This window comes from Temnothorax longispinosus, chromosome 12, assembly GCF_030848805.1.
Source record: "Temnothorax longispinosus isolate EJ_2023e chromosome 12, Tlon_JGU_v1, whole genome shotgun sequence".
In the NCBI taxonomy this organism is placed as follows: Eukaryota; Metazoa; Arthropoda; class Insecta; order Hymenoptera; family Formicidae; genus Temnothorax; species Temnothorax longispinosus.
Genome location: NC_092369.1, coordinates 4,341,503 through 4,364,157, shown reverse-complemented (window position 1 = coordinate 4,364,157; position 22,655 = coordinate 4,341,503). Strand labels below are relative to the sequence as shown.

Below are 22,655 nucleotides of genomic sequence, written 5' to 3'. Positions count from 1 at the left end.
AACTACTCGCCCGCAGCGACATGTTCCAGGACCGCGGGGAAGAGAACACTCATCGTCAAATATTCGGAGAGGACACACCTCTCATCAGAACTTTTTCGTCAAGCCGCCGTGCGGCACACACACATATTCTGAGAGCCGTCTTACGGCACACATTCGCCGGGCAGAACGAACCACGGAATCGCCTTGCCGCCTCGCTCAACCGGGAGTGCACACGTTCCCTACTGCTTTCTCTCCTGCCTGCTCTATCGCTTGCTCTCCACCGCTTGCTTGCTTGCACGAGTTTTGCAATCGCATGCCGAACGAGACGAGACCCACGGAGCGGCCAAGTTCAGAGGACAGGACGAGGACTGGCGGAATCACGGGGACGACGGCCGACACGGTGAGTCGCTTTGCTTAACATTTCGTTGCATGCGCTTCTGCCTTCGCGTTAAACATTTGATAGTCGTGAGGGGAAATCGACAACCCCCCTCTGGTCCTTCGAGTAACAATATCGCAAATCTTGCCTCCGGGGCGAAACTATCCCCGTTCAATTTTAGTTGCAAATCTGTATAATTCCACATACCTGAACAATTCATAACAGATGCTATTTCCACCCATGACCGTTCACGTACATTTTTATCTTTAAAATCTTTTAAATTCTTTGCATAAATATGAGGATAACCTCTCACGACGTCGATAAAAGTAGCATCGGATTCAATATTCAATTCGGTCACAGACACATCCATATCTTGTGAATACATATCTTGTGAATCTTCAGGGTCCGTATAATATGTTTTGTCGTACGAATGATCCATTTTACGATTTTATTTTCACAAGATTCCAATCCGATATTTACCCAAATTTTTGTGGTTATGCAGCTTGTTCATGGATGTTTCGTTTATCGCCCAAACTACGATGTCAGACAACCTTGCAATCTGATTGGCCATCTATAAAACCGTAGCAGTAGAATTCCAACATGTTGAAATTTTCGACCACTGCTGCTACACTTCTACGATTGCAGACGGCCGAATCGAGCAACGCGATTGGTCGAAACCCTACTGTTACGTTCCACGGAAAGTGTGTGTGGCCAGCTGAATTTTCGATCACTACTGTTACTGTTACTTCTACGGTTACAGACGGCCGAATTGAGCAACGCGATTGGTCAAAACCCTACTGTTACGTTCTACGAAAAGTGTGTGTGGCCAGCTTAACTCAGCCCGGGGCGTGCGGTACTCTCAGCCGGAGTAAATCATACTCTAAATCTCGGAACGTTAATAGCGGTCGATTTCGGACACCTTATTCGGGAAGGCTCACTCTAGGTCCGGTATTCCGACGCCTCACATTTCCCGTACCGGGCGCGGTAATTTACGCATCCAGAGGCCGACACGCCCCAGAACGACCATACGCGTGAAAAGCCCGCACGACGAAGATTACAAAATAAGTGAAAACTAACTCTAACGGGAACGCCGATATCTTACACACTAATCGATAGGCACGATAATCATAAACGGTAATCTCAAAATACTCGAAACGGTAATCTAACGCGACGGACTATTGAGCCGACCCGCGAGGTTTTACCACGCGACACGCATCACCCTCGTGACGGGCGGCCGGCGCCACACCGTCCTTACTGTGATATCCGCACAATCCGATACCAGGTCGGTCGAGTCGGGAAGAAACGGACGCCCCTTCGGTATTCTTACGGGGAGTCAGCGGGCGGGCTATGTCTTACCCGTAGAAACGAAACGAAAAGCGATAATCCTCTCAGTGGATTCACGGCAATGGCGCGTAGGCAAGGAAACTCTCAAACAAGCCTACGCGTCTCTCAAAATTTAGCGCGACACGATACCCGACACTCCGCCCGCCGTTCCCCGATACCTGATGTCCGGGATGGTTGGCCGGTTACATATCGTCCTTCCTTCCTTCACTGTCACTCTTAGGGCCGCCGCCCTCGCTTATATTCTCGGTACAACGGGGAGATTCTCGTCGGACGTCCGTCCACGCTCGCGATCGACCCAACAGTACCGGGATCATTCCCGCGGCTTCGACTCGCAGCCCCCTAGATCAGGGCGCTTCGCCGCACCGGCGGATGGCGCCACGCTGTCGAAACGGGCCTTCCGGCCGCTTCTTCCTGAAAACTATAAACTCGGCAGTACGCGCGCAATACAAAGATGGGAATGGGGAAGACTGTGACGTGCACACGGTGCAACTTTGCACACGGTGCACTATAGCTTTGTATTATGTATAGTGTCATATAAAGAAATATACTTTTGGTCTGAAATAAACGCGATATTAAAATTGAAAATTTAAATAAGTATTTCTTTTGGTTAAATAGATAATATACTCAAGTCGGTAGAATCAAGTTGCGCTTGCTAATAGATGGCTAATAGCTGGCTGCGTCGCGCACACCCGTCACTTTTTTTTGTTTCTCGTCCTGTATAAACGTGTGCAGTGCGCAGTGCAGTTTTCTCGCGAGTTATTGTAACAGTAAAGATGGATCATGAGATGATGACATTCTTATAAAATTCAGGCTTAGAGAGCTACATAGAAAATTTCACGGTAAATCTGAAGAATAGTGGCCTCCTCACCGATTTCGTTGAACTTAGGCTTAATCGACGCGTTTTTGCACAAAACGACCGAATCTGGCAGAAAAAAGTGTTGCTCTGTTCCGCGAAGCGATATATTAAACGTAAAAGTTGACAGGATTCAGGTTATAATTCCTGTCATACCGACCTGTCATGTAGCGACTACGAACATGCCTTGTGGCCATATGCGCATGCTCAGTGGCCGCACGCGCATGCAAAAGTGCGCGAATTTGAAACGTATGTATACTTATAATGTATATCACTTCTTATCTCATTTCTTAATCTGAATCTTGCTATCCTAATCATAGACTTTTCTTTCCCTTTTCTCTCCAGGTATTCCGGCCTTCTGTTTTCTACTACTTCCTTGTACCATTTGTTGTACTTTGACTCTCTTATCCTTTCGTCTCTTTCTTGAATCTGAATGTCTTTGTCCCTTTTTATTAAATCTTTAATGCTGCTCCATCCCTCCCCTCTCTTTCTTTTTATCTCCTCGACTGCATATCCTCTTTTCTCATAGAAACTTCTTCTTTCCTTTTCCCATTTTGATTTTTCTTCCTGACCTTCTCTCTTATTTCCTTCCAGCACTCTCTTGCAATCTCGTTTCCTTCTCCACTCTCCAATTTTTCTTCGTACTTTATCGCCCTTTTACCAGCACTTATTCTTATCTTGTCTCTCTTAATTTCCTCCCTCAGCATATATCCGGGCGTGCTCCAGTCTAGGCCCAATGTCCACCTTATATACCTTTCATGCATTCTTTTTATTTTCTTTCTCTCTTTCCATCCCCATATCTCTGCTCCATACAACGCTATGCTTGCTACCAGTGAGTCGAATAGCTTTATCCTTCTTACACAATCCCCTCCGAAAATTCTTTTTCTTATCCCCCAGACCTGTCTCATTGCCACCGCTGCTTTCCTTACTCTTTCGTTTATATGCGCCTCCTGCCCTCCGTTCTTTTTAAATGTGTACCCTAGGTAGCAGAATTCCTTCACCTCTTCTATTTCTTCTTTCTTCCATCTCTACTCTACTTCCTTCATTTTACCTCCTCCCTTCCTAAATCTCATTACCTTTGTTTTCCCTACGTTCCCTTTTAGCTTCTTTCTGTCAAAGTATTTTTCCAATCTTTTCAGCATTCTCTTCATCTCCTCTTCATCCTCTGCTATAGCTACTATGTCATTCGCGTATGCTAATGTCCAAAATTTTATTTTTCCTACTACTACCCCTCTCCGTCCTGTCCCTTCCTCATTGTCTCCTCTATATCCGCCAACAGAAGAATGAATAGCATAGCGCTCAGTGGGCATCCTTGCCTAACTCCTTTGACCGTCCAGAGCATGGTCCAAAGCATGGTCCTTTTTCTCCCTTTACTCTCACTACGCATCTTGTTTCCTCGTATAGGCCTTCTATCCTTATCCTCAGCTGTTCATTGATTCCTTCTCTTTTCATTACTTCCCATATTTTATCACTATCTACAGAGTCGAATGCTGCTTTCAGGTCTATAAATGCTGCTACCAGCTTCCCTTTTTTCTTGCTCATAGCTCATCCAATCACGTAGTTTAGTGCATATATATTTTCCATTGTTTCTTTTTTTTTCTAAATCCTGTCTGTGTTTCTGGTAGTATCCCCTTTTCCTCTACCTCTTTTTCAAGCCTCTTAGCCAATATTGCTGCATATATTTTATAACTTGTGTTCATTAATGTTACCCCTCTGTAATCCTGCGCTTTCCCTTCTCCTTTTTTTACTATCGGTACTATTATTCCTTCTTTTCAATCTCCAGCTATTTCTCCTGTCCTTGATCCTGTATCGCATATCTCCCATATTTTTTCCTTCAATCTCTCGCCTCCATAAATCCATACCTCTTTTGGCAGTCCGTCCGTGCCTGCAGCTTTCTTCTCTCTCATTTCCCTGATTACTTCTTCCACTTCTTCTCTTCTTATTCCCTCCTGCCTTTCTTTGCTCCCTACTCTTTTCTCTCCTTTCCTGTCTTTTTCACGCGATTTTACCGTAACTCCCTCTAGTAACTCCATGAAGTGTTTGTTCCACTGCATCTCCGTTATTTCTTCGCATACCTCTTTTCTGCTTTTCCTTTCTCTATTTATAAATCTCCATACTTCTTTTTCATTGGTTGCTTCTCTCGCTTCTTTCATTATTCTCTCCTTTTCGGACTCTTTCTGTTTAACCCTCAGGGTACGGACTATAAAAAAGTTACGTTCCGTACGGACATGGGTTAGCCTAACCCGGCGACTTTGATTGACTGTATATCGGGCTGTATTTTTTTGATCGAAAATTTTCTCAAAAATACAATGGCGTTGATAGATTTATTACATTATTTGTTTAAACAAAGATACATTTGAAAATTTAAACAATTCTCAAAAAATTTTTATAAAAATTCATTTTTTCTTTTAAATTGCATAACTTTATAAAAAAAAAATATCGACATTTTATAAGTCGCGTTTAAAAGCTAAAAAGTTGTTCTTTGAAATGGCTGAATTCGTTTTTTGATCTATTCCAAAAAGTATATTTTTTTTTAATTATGAAAATACCCGTTTTTTTGCGATAGCGATATAACGTTACTTGCTTGATTTATCGTAATAACGCAAAAAAAATATCTTAAAGTAAAAATAGTTCTTTTAGATGTTGTTGATTAGTATAATATAAATAAATAACAAAAATTGATTATTAAATAAAATTTGCTGAGTTATGCTGGTATGCTACAGAGCATCATTTTGAGGTTAGAATGCACAAAAGTATATTAAAAATAGTAAATTATACATACCAGAATACTCTACTGCAGCAAATACTCGAAAAACACAAATTTTTTTTTGAAAAACACGGATTTTGTAACGTTCCGTACGGACTGGGTGTAGACTACTCGAGTTCAATTTTCAAAATCGTATAACTTGAGCACCAGCGTAGACTGACGCTGCCCCTTGGCGCTCACATAGTAGCTACCTCAAAGATCCCCCCCCCTCGGTACGGACCCCCACCATTCACTTCCTTTGAAATGGCGCTACTTTCAAAATTCGCTCGAGTTACGCTAACCCAGTCCGTACCCTGAGGGTTAAAGTATAAGCTCGCGCAGAAGCCTGGGCTTAAGAATTGTGAAATAGGAAACGACACATTAACCGTTTGTTTGACGAAAAAAAGATTGTGTATTCTTGAAATGAATTGTTTCGTATTGCGCGATTGCGAGCAGACATACTGAGCGATTGTGGAATGTGGGTATGTGTCGGCTACTGCCCTCTCGCCGTTTAGTTTGGAGCGAAAGCATGTGACGTGTCTCAGTCAGTCGAAAGCAAAAGGTCACGAAGCATCGTGATTGTAACAGCTCAATTATAAAGTAGCTTCGGCTCCACGCGACTTCTCTCGTTAAAACCTTACGCTGCTACCATTTTGGTGCTAATTAACAATAAAGGACTATTACAAGTGGACTGTACCCTCCGTCTTGCTATTAATTACCACACTATCGCGCGTGCCACAAGAGCCTACCCGCGTGCAAGCCATCCTGTGTCCGGACTGCATTATACTAAACATTTCTGGTCCTTTGAGCCGGATTTGGGTGCGGATTTGTGTGAGAAAACGTTCATACACTCGAAATAAACATTATTTCGTTCATTCTAACGCAAGGGAGGTGTATTGCCCGTGAGAGAAGTTTGAACCTGCAACGGCTTCAAGAAAGACACGTGCAAGGTGGCCGCCCTATAAGTAAAGACGGCTGACTATCACGTATTTGTTTCATGCGGCAGCCGCTGAGAGAAGGGGGGAGCGACACAAGCAAGAGTAAGCTGCCCCGCTTACGTTCCGTCTACAGTCATTCTAACGTGCGGATTCCATAGCCGTCATGGCTCACTCCGAGGAGGAAGCTGCTGGGCAAGTAAGAGAAGCCCTGCAACGCTTCGAGGATAATGCCCGGCGCATTATAAACACTATCGTTAACTACAATAAGATAGGTAGATCTAATCAGACCAGAGCTGTCACAGAAGGTCGGGCCAAGCTGCTTGAGAAGTACTGGGAAGAATCACAGCAAGCTTTAACGCAGATCAAACTTCACGCTTCGACTGCGGAGCGTACTACGCTACCGTACTTTACCGAGTCGCAGCTAACAAGAGTGGAGGAAAGTTACCTGACGGCCTACAATTTCTTCCAAGAGAGACTCGCTTCCTATTCATTGGCCAACGCGGGCGGAGGAACAACAGTCCTAAGGACAGTTCCAAGAACGACTTTCGTCGTTCAACCCGGCGCTGTTGCCTTCCACGAATCTTCTGCATTCAAACTTCCGACAATTAGTGTGCCTCAATTCTCACTCAGATATTCTCACAGATTGGATTGCTTTTTGCGATATATTTACTTCGTTAATTACTTCTCGGGTTGGCTTAACCAATGTTCAAAAGCTACACTATCTATTGTCTGTTGTCACTGGCAACGCTGCCAAATTGATTTCGCATATTTCATTATCCGACGATAATTTCGTAGTTGCCTGGAATATCCTTAAGAATCATTACAAAAACAAGCGAAGCATAATCGATGCGCATTTAACTAACTTTTTTGCAATAAAAACTGTCACTTCCGGCGATGCCGTAAATGGATTAAAGAGCTTGCGCGCCAGTTCTACTGAATCCCTAAATGCAATGCGGGCGCTGCAACGTCTTGTAGACGAATGGAATGACATTTTGGTCTTTTGTTTAGTTCAAAAACTTGATAAACACTCTCGACGAGAGTGGGAAGTGCACCTGGAAAACGGCAGTGATTATCCTACAATAGAAAAGTTAACTAAATTCTTAGATACTAGGATAAGATCGTTAGAAGCCGCTGAGTCCATATTACCTATCGATAAGTCAACAGAATCAGCTGGGAAGAAGGAAGGCAAAAATAGTCATAAGATTTCGCGATCTCATCACGGGACAGTAACCGACAATTGTGTAGTTTGCTCTGAGGCTCACAAGATAAATCAGTGCGAGAAATTTAAGTCAAAGTCAATTCCCGAACGCCAAAAGTAAGCGCGTCAAAATTATCTTTGCATAAATTGCCTTACGAAAGGTCACGTATTAGCTGATTGTCGCAGCTCCTTTAGTTGTTATCATTGCAAACGACGCCATCATTCGTTGTTGCATGAACACAAGAGTGAACCTGGTCCCTCTACTATATCACCTGCTCCGAACTCCTCTTCTAAATCTGATTCCAAGTCAAATACATCCAAACAATCGGACTCTAATGCCACCCACGCTCACGTTGCTACCCAAGCGAGGGCCCCAACTCAAGCGGTCTTACTCGCTACTGTTTGGGTTCATCTCGAATCCGAACAAGGACGTCAAATACAAGCTCGAGCTTTGATCGATCCGGGTTCTGATGCTAGCTTTGTATCCAAAAATCAAGTTCAATGGTTAAGACTTCGTTGTAAAAATACAAACGCATACGTAGCCAGTATTGGCGGTCGTTCCGTAAGTACCGTTAAAGCGACGGCTTCGTTGCTAATTAGTTCAATACAAGATCCAACACGAGGTAAGTTGGAATGTCAGGCGTTAGTTCTGCCAAAAATAACCGCTTACGTACCAACTAAGGTGCCACTCGATATGGCGTTTACTAAAGGCTTGACATTGGCCGATCCCAAGCCAACGTCATTAGCCACCATAGAGCTTCTATTGGGCGCTGACTTGTATGCCGATGTTGTGCTTGAGGGCATACTCAAGGAGACTCCTAGCAAACTGATCCTCCAAAATACCATTTTTGGATGGATTATTTCAGGTGCGTATTCTAAGGATAACCCTTCCAGGCGAACTATTCACGCGCACCTTGCTAGCACTCGAGAAGTCACTTCGGAGCTACTCAAGTTCTTCGAAGTTGAGGAAGTACCGCCTCACAGGGACCTCACCCCTGCTGAGATTCAATGTACAAATCATTTTCAAAAAACGCACTATCGCAACCCCGAGGGAAGATACGTTGTACGCTTACCATTCAAAACCGATCCTCCAATAGCGATTGGGGATACAGAAGCTATCGCTCTAGCCTCCTATCGACGCCTTGAGAAAAGACTACACCGTGACGGAGAGTTAAATAAACAATACCAGGCATTTCTGCGTGAATATCTAGAATCCAACCATATGAAGCTTTTCGAGAGGGGGGCGCGAAACAATCAAACCGTCTTTTTACCGCATCACCCTGTCGTGAAGGATAGCACGACTACAAAGGTTAGAGTTGTATTCAACGCATCGGCACCGTCAAGTAACGGAACATCCCTGAACGATTACTTGCTGCCAGGACCCAACCTACAACCGGAACTTATATCCGTCATCTTAAACTGGCGCATGTTCCGATGTCTTTACCGCCGACATCGCTCAGATGTTCCGCCAAATTCTAGTGGATCCAAAAGATTTCCACTACCAAGTGATTTATTGGAGACCTTCCCCCGAAGAAGAAATTCAAGCCTTCATTTTAACCACCGTGACATACGGCACCGCTAACGCTCCATATGTGGCGCAACGCGTACTACTGCAAGTAGCAAAAGATGAAGGACGAGAGTTCCCTCTCGCAGTAAGAATCCTAGATGAAGAAAGGTATATGGATGACTTAATCTTCGGTGACGACTCAAAGGAAGGAGCCATACGAAAACGAGTTCAAGTCACAGAATGCCTAGCGCGCGCGGGACTCCCGCTACGAAAGTGGGCTAGTAATAATCCAACGTTGTTAGCTGGAATTGAAGATACAAATCACGGGTTGGCTAGTGGTTGGCTTTAAACCTACCACTAGAGGAGGGAAATAAACTTACCTGGCGCACACATAGAGGTTACCGTGATCATGAAGGCGGTTCCTCCAGGGCGAGGCTCTTCCATTGCACCACGGTTGAGCTGACCCTTGCGAATATCCGTAATGTGGATATCTCGGGCGTACAATTTTTGATGGAAGAGGAGGGAAGGTTCTAGGATTAAACTGGGAGCCGCTCAGCGACTCGTTCCACATCAACATTCAGCTCCCGGCTTCGATGCCACCGACCAAACGCCAGATTCTCTCTATCGTTGCAAGGTGCTTTGACCCACTAGGCTGGTTAGCCCCAATGATCATTACTCCGAAGATGCTTATTCAACAATTGTGGCTTCTTAAGGTAGGATGGGACAAACCAGTTCCTGAACGACTAGCTACACTAGCTATCGATTGGCGATTGTTTTGCGAGCAATTGCCCCTTCTAAACCAAATTTCAATTCCCCGCTGGACTTTAAGCGACCGTACAAGTTCGGCGCAAATTCACGGGTTTTGTAATGCCTCCGAGCGAGCTTACGCCGCTGTGACTTATTTGCTCGTTCGATCATCCAATTCCAAATCAAACGTGAGCCTAATGCTTGCAAGGGTAGCCCCACTCAAGACTATAACGATTCCGAGGCTCGAATTGTGCGCAACCGTCCTGCTAACCAGATGCATCTCTGTTTTAATCGAATCGATTTCAGCTCCAATTAAGTCGATCACTTGCTGGAGTGACTCCAGTGTCGTCCGCTGTTGGTTCAAAAAGCCCCCGTCTAGCCTCAAGGCCTTTAACGCTCATCGTGTCGAGCTAATTCAAAAACAGCTGCCACAAGCAAGCTGGAAGCACGTTTCTTCGGAAGATAATCCAGCGGATTGCGCGTCCCGCGGATTAAAACCTAATGGTGCGCGTCCACCTGCGAGTAAAACTCTCGAGAGTAACTCTCGAGATTGATTCTCGCAAATGGACATACTCCTGAGAGTACCTAACGGAGAGTTAATCGCAGTTCTCGGCGAGCGAACTTGTCAAGACCTACTCGCAAATCGACACGACGTTATTTTACTCTCGGAGATCAGCTCGCCAAACTCGAACACTGTTCGTATTTTGAGAGCTGCGTGTTGAGAGCAACCCCTGATTTCCACGCGTTTCCGCGCGTCAAACGCATGCGTCTCCATAGATTACACCAATCAAATGCGTGCTTTTTTTAAACGCGCGCGTTTGACGCGCAATTTAATGCGCGGCATGAAAACCAAAGGTAAAAACTACTGATCTATGTAACTGGATTGCTCATAGGCCAGGGTTCACTCTAGATAAACGGGATCTATAGTTCACGTACACTATAGCATTTTGGTTGACCAGGGTGAGTTTTGGAACGCAGTTCTGGCGACGTACCCAATTAGGCTGCCATTTTTACACGCTCGAGATTCGCGCATGCGTCATGCGTGGTGGTGCTCTACGCATTCCCGTTACGTTTGCTGTATGAATTGTATTTGAATACAATTTGCTCGGCGGCAAATTGCCGAATAAAGTGGCGGCCGTCCATTTTTGGAGCGCTATACTGAGTCCTATGGACAAAGGCGGTCGACAATCCGATTGTATAGATCAGTCATAAAAACCGAGATGACAAAAATTTGGTCCTCTGACGACACTAAAGAACTTATTCAACAATACGAAAGTCATGAAATATTGTGAAATACGAAACTTCATGACTATCGTGACAGAAATAAAAAACATTTAATCTTGAAAGATCTCGGTGAAAAATTTGCATGTTCTGCAAATAAAGTGCAAAGAAAAATTCACAATTTAAGAAATCAGGTAAGAATATTTTTATATACATTCTCCAATTACTTACTTATAGTCAATAATTATTTACTATATTTTAGTAGGTTTTACATAGTTTACACGTTTTACAATACTGAAATTTAAATTGCATTTTTACGTCGCGAATTAAGTACATTAAAAAAAAAAAAATTATTAAATATTTACATACAAAAATTTAACATTAAGATATTTCACAAACTAAATAATGATATCGCACTAATTGATTATAGCATGGCAATGCTTTATGTTCTTACAAAGAAATATTTTAATAACAGTTATATAGTCGAATAGTACAACTTTTTTATGATGGTTTTAGGTGTCGCAAGAATTAAAAAATTAAACAAACCAAAAGTGGAAGTGGGACTGACGAGATGTACTTTAGTAAATGGCCTTATTTCAACGGATTAAAATTTTTAATTCCGTTTTTATCTGGTTCTTCCACGCAGTCAAATTTGGTAAACAATTTATTGAATAACTTCAAACTTCTATATTCAAATTGCAATATGTTTGTATTGCCATAAGACTTCACCTCTAGTAGTCATAAAGTAATTTTTTAATTCATCTCTCACATCCTTTTGTGAAACGCTATAGTTGTGCCTTGTTCCTGTTTCTAATGAAAAAAATGAATTCTCACAATGAGTTTCGATACGCCAATTGCCTTGTATTATTTCGTGAGTTTCTTGATCTTCTGCATTGATCAGACCTTTGTTTAAATAATTAGAATTGTTTTCCGACAACAAAAAATTATGAAGAACACAGATTGCCATTACTATGTCTCTTGCTCCCTCGGGATTAAGGAGCATAGGTTTTCTAAGAACTCGAAATTTGTTTGCTATGATTCCAAAAGCATTTTCTACTATCCTACGTGCTCTAGATAAACGGTAATTAAAAATACGATTTGGCGCTGGTTAATCACGAAAGGGATAAGGTTTTAAAATATAGGTTTTTATGGCAAAGGCATCGTCAGCTACAAAACAGTAAGGAACTAACATTTCTCTGCCAGGAAGAGGTCTTGGGTCAGGCAAACGGATAGTATTTTGTGTTAATTGTGACGTCCTGGGTGATGCGAGGTGGCTCGATCCGGCAGAACGTCTCCGTCGAAATCAATTTTTATGGGTTCTTCTTGCAGTTAAGGAGGTAAAACCCCAGGATAATTAACTGTTGGTCGGCGATGTGGATTATGGCTCCTTGGATCCGTCGAAGGTAGGTAATTCAATAATCTTTATCTTTCTTTTGATATAAAAGAGTATGATATTTATTGTAGAACTTTTACGATACAAGTGGCTTATGTGGGAGGATGGAACAAGTATAAGATATGTGACCTTTCCTGGCTCGTTCCACACTCTCCGTCGAGAGGGTGAAAGATTCCGCTTTTATACAATTTTGGAAACGGTAGTGGGAGGTGACCGCACCTCGTTACAATGAGTCATAAGGCGTTGTCTAGCGGATGTGAGTCTACTTCTAGGAGTGTGGCTCGCTTGCCAGCAATGAGTCATAGGGTGGTATCTTGAAATTCATTACCTTATATGGTCATGCGTTGCGTTCTACTTCGACATGTCCATATATGGTCTATGCGAAGACTAGATTCATTCGAATGAGTCATACAAGTGACTCATCTGAATTCTATTTTATTCTCTAGTCTAACAGCGATTTGTATTGAGAGCGATACCTTCTTTCATTATGAAATTTCAATATGACTTTTATTATAAAGGAAAATAAGAAATCTTTAATATTTTAATTTTAAAAAGTGCAAATATATGTTAAATATTATTTAAGTTTCTTCAGACATACTTTACATAGGGTAGAATAATTCAATAGTACAATTGAAGTCATTATTAGTATGTCTAAAGTATAAAAGATATTGCTCTCTTCGTCTAACAGTTAATATGGTATATCTGACTCTCTCTTTCTCTCTTTCAGATCGTACAATACTCGCATCTCGCTCGGATTCGCGTTCCTTATGCTACGTATATACAATTCTATCTTTTCAGGTTCGTGGGTGACGTTTCGACGCTTGACGCTCGAGATTTATATTAATTTTAGTAAGTTTATATATTTTTTGTTAATAATAATATTGATAAAAGTGATGTTAGCGGCGGTAATAATAATGATTCTAATATCAGATTAATAATATATCGTGCAGATAGAAATGGTCAGCATTCTCATTAGTACAGGAAATCAATGAAATTAAATTGTATATATATATATATATATATACATACATACATAACACAATACATACATAACACAATACATACATACATACATACACACACACACACATACATACATACATACATACATACATACATACATACATATATACATGCATACGTACATATATACATACATACATACAAAATATTCTAATAATTAATTATAGTAATACACATAATAAATAGAATAAATGACAGAATTTATTTTTTTATTTTTTTTTTGATATACATTGTTTATATTCATCATTTGACACGCATTTTCTGTTACATTTTTCTCTAAACATCTCGCTTTTTATTCATTTTTATAATGTCCTGTATACAATTAGAAACAGTATCTTCGTCATTAATACTATATATAAGTAAATTTTTTTTTTGCACCACCAAATCAAGAATTTGCAAGTAATTACTCGTATCATCGTTTTAAACGCATTATTATGATGCTCGACACAATCATACCAATCAATTTTAACATACCAATTGTCAAAATGCTCTAACAATATTTTTAAAATATCTCGTCGATGAGCTCGCGTTTGTAACAATTTATTAAGCCTACTTAATATGTGCTTTACAAAAATTGGAAATTCACTATATGTCAAACAGGTATTACATTCTTTACAATAATTGAATTGTTTTAAAATGGCAGTGATAATTTCTTGTAAATATTCTGACACAAAATCTACGGTTGATTCTTCATGAACAGTTACATTACTTATCAATTCATGTGGTTCGTCATGTTCATCATTGTTTTCACAACTAACATCATACACCTCAGCATTTGAAAGATTATCTTCCAAGCACTTTTCTAGCGAAAACAACATGAAGCTATCATGTACAGTTTCGCAATTACCGCCTTTAATTGAAAAAGATTTCATGTTGCTCACTAATAAAGTTATGAATAAATCTTCGAATTGCCGAGGTGTCGGATTTACATTACGAACCCCATGACTTCTAATTTGGCCAAAAAAATTTTCAAGTAGATCTTGATTACAAAAACGCGTGTTGAAAAATCTAAAATCATATTTTTTATTAAGTATATTCCAAATTTTTTGAAATCCATCTATAGTGAAAACCAATTTTTTAAACTTGGGACATTTTTTTGAATTTTATGCGTTACCTTATCTATAAATGTCATGTTTCGAAGTACATTTTTCGCATTTGCCCAGAATTCATGATGGACACTCTCTTCCGTTACGGGAGATTGCAAATTATTATCCACTGTAACACTATTAACTGAGTTAACACCATTAACGGAGTCGAACAAGTCATTGAAGAAATTCACGATTTCCGCAGTTGCAATTCCTTCTTCGAAGTCAATTTTACGCGTTTGATCCTTAATTTGTGTAGTACCTGCAAAAGTAAAAATAATTTATTAGACTGGAATGTGTCAATGTATGAGTATAAGTGTAACTGTGTGTTTATGTCTGCGATGTGGTGACCTCGGGGTACCATAGATGCGTTAAGGTAAATGTCCCAGTGGCCGGACACATTGGAAAAAATATTTACTATTTATTTGAACAATTAAAAATAAAAATAATAATCAAACACTCAAAAATTAATATATATTATGCGGACAAGCAAGATCCAGTCTTGACCGTTTACGGCGTTTTCCCTTGTTTGATTGTATCTTACACGGTCGTATAATCTGATACTTAGTGTAAAAATAATAATTATTGTAAAAAAAACTTTAATATTTAACGATTAATTTGGAAAAAGCTTATTTTCATTTTTAATTGTTCAAATAAATAGTAAATATTTTTCTCCAATGTGTCCGGCCACTGGGACGTTTACCTTAGGCCCAAGGAATTGCGCGGATCACTTCCCCCTGCGGCCGTGTTAATATTATAACATGCAATTACCTTGCTTTGGCTTGCTGACTTGTTCTCGCTGTATCTCGCTGTCGACGGGAAAGTGCCGGGAAGGATCCGCGACGACCGCGACGTGATCGCGATCGGAGAAAGGCGGCTGGCGGCCGAGAACTCGTGTACTCGTGTAAAGCGGGCCACACGAACCACAAAAGAAACTAACGAATAGAATGTAACGGCCGAATAGCATGCTATCCGACAAGAAAACGTGGCGTCTAAGAAAAATGTGATGCACAATCCAGCACAACTGAGTACGACAACCGACTCAGGAAATGTCAGCCATAAGACCGTGCCAGCAACTATCCCCACTCCATGTCACATGACCGATTTTAGTTCCATTTTCCGGGTCATGGTGCAGATGGCGATAATGTACATCCGTCCACCGTTTTAGCATGGGAGTTTGTACCCCCTGGGAAGAACGGGTCGAGTTCTCCCACCTTGATGCTTGCGCAGGCGTAAAGCCTCTCTTTTACGCGCGAACATAATGTATATCGCGCGCCAATCTGTTCTAGCCAATCGTATTGCTTGGTGACGAGCGACACGATCCCTCTTTCGGCGATGCATCACTTTCCGTGCGCTGAGCCGTTCTCATTGGCTCAGCTCTAATCTGACTGAGATACTAAAACGGGATTGGACGGCGGACAAGGGCTCTCGCTTCGACCTCGGCGATGCGGCAACCAATGCCAGCCGTCGCAATTTGCACGATGTGCAAGTTCGCGGCAAGTCACTCGGAACGTTTTCCGAGTGACCGTGTATGGTCATGGTGACGTTCCCTTTTGTTGCCAGGTAAGTATTTTATTTACTAGAATCAATTATTTTAATTCTCCTTTTCTTTCAGGTACCGGGACTTCGTGGGATCGTCTCACCAGAGAGAAACCTGAGAGCGGCCATCCCGCTTCGGGGGACGCCTGTCCTAATCTGCCCTCTGAGAAAGTGGACGTCAACTACGGCGTTACGCTAGGTAACGATCAGAGAGATCTTGGGTAACAATACATGGGTTCGTATCCGTGCTATGGTTCGTGTCCGAACTACTCAGATGGAGGGGATGTGCTGGTCGCGCAAGCCCCTCCTCTGTCAGTGTACGCTTGGCACTCGGCAAGCTTCGCGCGGGGAGAGAAGGGCAGACATACGATCTGCTGTTTCCTTCTCTCTTGAGCTGTTAGAGGCCACGCATTTCGGGTATCGCCTCTCATGTCTCGCCGAGTGCCGAGTCTCGAGTTGGCAAATCGACGATGCGCTATGTTACATTTATGTTTATATTTACGAGTTTAATTGTTATATTTATAAATATTGCAATTATATTTACAAAAAAATTGCAAATTAATAAATAAATTTTATTAAACATAAAATCGCGTATGATCATGTACTTCCGTAGTTTTTGTACCGTTAAAATTAAACATAAAATTAATTAATTAAATAAATATTTATAAACATAAAAACTAAAATTCGTAAATGTAATGTATAGAAATTCCCGTTCTGACCAACATGCTTTTTTATCTAGAAAAAAAGTCATATTAAAAACATTAACTTTGGGATAATATTTAAATTTAATATTTAAATGCATAATAATAGTAAAATATTAACTATCAAGAAAAAAAGGTAGTTTATAGTGTTCTTTTTACTCTTATTAAATTTGCCATATATCAAGAAACATAATAATTAATGTTTATTTAACATACTAAAACATTAAACATTAGTCTAGACTAAAACATTAAACAATCACCTAACAATATAAACAAAATAAACAAATAATCTAATTGAATCACAAATATAAAAACGCCGGAATAATCGAATGAAACCATGGCAAGATTATTTATATTGAGAAGTGGTAAAATCTCTTCCGTCAGGAAGAGAATGTAAAAAATTATTAACGGGGGTATTTTGATTTAAAAGATTTTTAAAATATATAACTTGCAGGAATTTTTTATAGGGAAACAAAGAAAGTGAATAACGTTAAACTTTGCATGTTCACTTCACCTTATTTTAAAATTTTATTTTTATTTTTTAAGTAACAAAAATGCTTTTCCTTTCTATTATATTATAGGTATTCTGGTCACTAGAAGGTATAAATGACAGACGGTGTAAATAATTCTAACTGTTCTACAGGTATTTAAAACGCAAAAAGCTAAAATTTTCTTATTCAGAAGAAGTATATGTGGCTATCGTCTGAACTAAAACTAAACCAATATTTCCATTCTAGGCAGCCTTTTTATCAAAAATATTATTAATCAATATTAAATAAACAATTTACGGTCTGAACTTGTATTTTATAGTAGCCTAATAATATTTTTTATATACTATATTCACATATTTTTTTCAACCTTAATAAACTACGCGCCGACTAACTTGTCAGACTTATAACACAGCTCCTATTGGAGTAGTAAAATCTCCTCATTCCCCTCTAATTAAATCGATTTAAATAATAGTAAAGAATTTACTACTCCAACACAGGAGCTGTGTTGTAAGTCTGACAAGTTATGTCGGCGCGCAGTTTATTAAGGTTGGAAAAAATATACGTGTAGTACACAAAAAATATTATTAGGCTATTAAGATCCAAGCTCGGACCGCCGTAAACGGCTTATTTAATATTGATTGATTGTATAACGGTCACATAAAACTGGGGGTCTTATTTCTCTTATATTATTAAAAATATTATAACTTTTTTTAAAATTTTGTTAGTATTTTATTAAAAGAAAAAAACTAATGAACGTATAATGTTTATTCTAGTTCAGACAATAACCACATTGCACTTATTCTGAATAAGAAAATTTTTTGTTTTTGGGTTTCTGATACCTATAGAACAGCCAGAATCATTTACTCCGTCTGTCATTTACACCTTCTAGTGATCATGCAGGATATAACATAGAAAAAAATAGCATTTTTTTTACTTAAAAAATAAAAATAAATTCTTAAAATAAGGTTAAATAAGAACATGCAAAGTTTAACAATATTCGCTTTCTTAGTTCCGCTATAAAAAATTCCCATTTATGAAAAATACTTATTTTTAAGATCTTTCAAACCAGAATACGCCCTTAATTTATTGTTTGTTATTAATATATTGTTATTAATTATATACATATAAGTATTAGAAAGCATATGGTATAAAATAATTTCAATATTCAAATTATTGTAATAATAATAAATTATTTACATTTTCTTCTGTGTGTGTATGCGTGATGTTATTGACAATAGTTTTTTTGCACGTTTACATTTCTTTTACAGATTTTTTACACGCTTAATTTTCACAAGTGTGATGTCAAATACAGACAAGATTTTTGTTTATCTGTTATAAGCGTTATTTCGAATGCAAGATTTTAATAATCAAACGTTTTTAATAATCAAACATTTTCAAACTGCAAACGAGGGACAAGCAATATCATCTACACAGCATGTAGCCTTAAAATACTATGATCTTTTCTAGCAGCACTAGCGTATAATTTGTCCGCCGACATTACAAATTTCTTCTGCAGCAACACATAAAATGTTAAACAGTTTCCTCGAATGGTTGTAACAACGTCTGTATGTCCTTGCATTATTAATTTGTTAAGGTATTGTTCACATTCTTATTCTAAAATAATAATCCTATTAAAAAATGTTTATTCTTTTTTAAAGAAAATGCTGTCTCAAATGTTATTCTTTCAAAAAATTTTGACAGACTTGGAAGAAAGAGTTAATTTATATATAGAGACAGAAACTTATCTTAACTTTTAAAATATATTTTAAATTTCTTTAATGCATATAATGCGCGTGTGAGTATGAAAGTGCAATTTGTTTTTCTAAATATGATAAATATTATTTTTTAAAAGCTTAAGGGGATCCTAAAGTGAAGGCTGAACTTCCTCGACGTCGATAATGTCAACATTTCAAATTCTGTTTTCTTGTCATATATCTATATCTGTCCTTGTCTAACGAGAGGCATCTGTCTTTGTTCGATTACTGCGCCATCTTTTGCTACACGCAATATTGCTTATCCTGTCAACCTGAATGTGCTTTTGCACATATAAAAGTTATATAAAGTAATCTTTTTTTCTAGGTTTTCAATCTTAGATCTAATAGCACGATATTGTTCTTAAATGTTGTCCCTAGGTCATGCCGGTCTAATTTTGTGGATATTTATCGTGGAATTTTTGTACAAAGCAAAATATTGTCGTCACGTATACCAAAAATTAACAAAAATATTAATTTTTTTTCGTTTTCGATATAAATTTGACCACCATGACCTAGATTTTGATGCGTACTTTAATTCTAGACAAGAATTTTGCATTTCTATAAAGTCAATTAAAAGATTAGTGCTAAGAAAAAAAGCCGGTATTACAGACGGCTTTTAGGATCCCCTTAATGACAATAATAATCAACGGCAAGACGTTTGTGTGTGATAAAAAATTTACAACATAAAAATACACAAATTTATATAATTAAATGTAAAATATGTCCGTTTAATTAATAATATTCACGATGTTTAGAAATACAAATTGGATTTTCATATTCACACGCGTGTGGCCGGGGCGTATTAAAAAAAGAGGTGTGGCCTCGGGGGGTTAATGATGCAAAAGCATGCAGACGTTGTTATAATCGTTCAAGAAAACTGTTCAATATTTTATGTGATTGTTGCAGAAGAAATTCGTAATGTCGGCGAATAAATTATACGCTAGTGCTTCTAGAGAAAATCGTAGTATTTTAAGACTACATGTTGTGGATCATATTGCTGATCACTCGTTTGCAGATTGAAAATGTTAAACGTAATCTTGCATTTGAAGTCACGCTTATAACAGATAAATAAAAATCTTGTCTGTATTTCACATCACACTTGTGAAAGTTAAGCGTGTAATAAATCTGCAAAAAAAATATAAATGTGCAAAAAAACTTGTCAATAATATCACACACACACGCACACACAGTAGAAAATGTAAATAATTGATTTCTTTATTATTACATTTGAATATTGAAATTATTTTGTACCATATGCTTCTTCACACTTATATGTATGTAATTAATAACAATATGTTAATGACAAATAATAAATTACAAGGGCGTATTCTAGTTTGAAAGATCTTAAGGACGTTCTCCGAAAAATCGATTTTCTCTAGATTTTTTTTAAAACTGTGAATATACATTAATTTAGGTGTGCTTTATGCGTGGTATAAATTTCAGTACCTCTTACGATATTAAAAATCGAGATATTGAGCTTCAAAGTTTCAACTTTTAACATGGAATTCCTATTCCGAGCTATTGTAATATAGACATAATAAATTGTGAAAAAAGTTTTCTCTAAATGTTTTTGAAAAACTAGTATATAATCCATAAAAATAGAAATAATATGCGATAAGTGTCAATAACCTTGCAGTACGCGTTTTCGAGAAATACTAGTGTAAAGAACGCGATTTGATGAATTTTTCGCTCGGTTCAGGAATGACAGAAGAGGAGAGGCGTCAGTTATTACTTGGCAACGCCGCATGAGTTCTCACGCGTGAAGTTAACTTCTTATTTTTTAGTTGTTATATGTAATATTTTGTATATAAACAATGAAGGGTCAAAGCACATAACATGGCGTAGCGATATACGACGGTCGTAGTACTCGACCTGACAGATCAGGATACGCCAAAGTTTGTGCGTTACTTACGTCCACGACTACGACTGTCATATGTGCTTTGCCCCTAACTTTAGTAAAATAAATTTTTCTTTTTAGGCATGAATACAAGTTGTTAGTTGAGCACGACTGGTGCCGGGGAAGGTCTTTAAAAATAGGTATTTTTCAGGAATTTTTAATTAGGTGAACGAAGAAAGCGAATAACGTTAAACTTTGCATGTTCTTTTAATCTTATTTTAAGAATATATTTTTATTTTTTAAGTAAGAAAAATATTCTTATCTATGTTATATCTTGATCACTAAAAGACGTAAATAAGAGATGAAGTAAATGATTCTAGCTGTTCTAAATATCAGAAATGTAAAAACCAAAAACTTTGTTATTCAAAATAAGTGATGGCTATCGTCTGAACTAGAATAAACATTGTTTATTAGTTTTTTTTTAAATAAAATACTAATAAAATTTTGAAAAAAGTTATAATATTTTGGTAAATGTTTACAATTAGGGCCTGACCTCCTATGACCTTGACATATGTTGTCAAGGTCACCCTCCTGAGTGACCTTCAGAAGGTTTTAGTCGGGGGTCGCTTCTTATTAAAAAGTTATAAACAAAAAAGTTTCGAAAATATAGCAGTTATTTTAAGTACTAAGAGGCATAAACGACTAATATTACGTTTTTCTTTAAAGCAGAGAATACTTTATTTCGCGAGAAAGTCACTGCTTTACCAAAACACAACATTTAAAGCAGTAAATTGTTGATAAATTGAAGTCTTTTTGTTAAAGCAGAGAATACTTACATGGGTTAGATGACGCGCTTTAAACAGTTGAATACTTTTAAAGCGCGTCATCTAACCCATGTGGCAACTCGCATATTAACTTTCCACGCATGAAAAGTTCACGCATACACTTTCCACGCGAACCGAGGTTCACCCACACCCCCCCCTGCTTTCGGGGAAGGTGCGGTAGTCCCGAAATAGTTCACGCATACACTTTTTACGCGAACCCTGCTTTCGGGGGAAGTGCGGTAGCTTCGAAATGATTTACGCATGGGTTAGTTGACGCGCTTTAAACAATTAAATACTGTTAAAGCGCGTCATCTAACCTATGTAGATTAGTGACGCGCTTTAAACAGTTAAATACTTGTAAAGCGCGTCATCTAAACTACGTATTTTCCAAACTTTTTTTGTTAATAACTTTTTAACGAATAACGAGCGACGGCTAAAACCTTCTAAAGGTCACTCGGGGTCATGACCTTGACAACATATATCAAGGTCATTGAAATCGATGAGGTCGCCAAACCTTTTTTTGTTAATAACTTTTTAATAAAAAGCGACCCCCGACTAAAACCTTCTGAAGGTCACTCAGGAGGGTGACCTTGACAACATATGTCAAGGTCAAGGTCATCGGAGGTCAGGCCCTAATTGTAAACATTTACCAATATTTTTAATAAAAAAGCCGTTTTTACACACACAAAATAGAAATATTGATTTAATTCTAGTTCAGACAATAGCCACACTTCTGCAGAATTAGAAATTTTAGAGAAAGAAAATTTTAGCTTTTTGTGTTTTAGATACCTAGAACAGCTAAAATTATTTACACCGTCTGTCATTTATAGTGACAAGGATATAACAGAAAAGAAGAGCATTTTTGTTACTTAAATGAAAATAAAATTTTAAAATAAGGTGAAGAGAACATGCAAAGTTTAACGTTATTCACTTTTTTGTTTCCCTATAAAAAATTCCTGAAAAATATCTATTTTAAAGATATTTTAAATCAGAATACCCCCGTTAATAATTGTTTACATTCTCTTCCTGACGGAAGAGATTTTATCACCTCTCAATATAAATATAAAATTTATCTTGTCATGGTTTCATTCGATTTATA

General features: G+C 38.5%; 1 non-coding gene across 1 annotated transcript; it reads left to right on the top strand.

Moving 5' to 3' along the window:
- Nucleotides 1-9,313: 9,313 nt before the first annotated feature.
- LOC139823445 (U1 spliceosomal RNA) lies at nucleotides 9,314-9,474 on the top strand. Its single transcript, XR_011734771.1, has one exon. It is a non-coding gene; the product is annotated as a U1 spliceosomal RNA (small nuclear RNA).
- The last annotated feature ends 13,181 nt before the right edge of the window (nucleotides 9,475-22,655 follow it).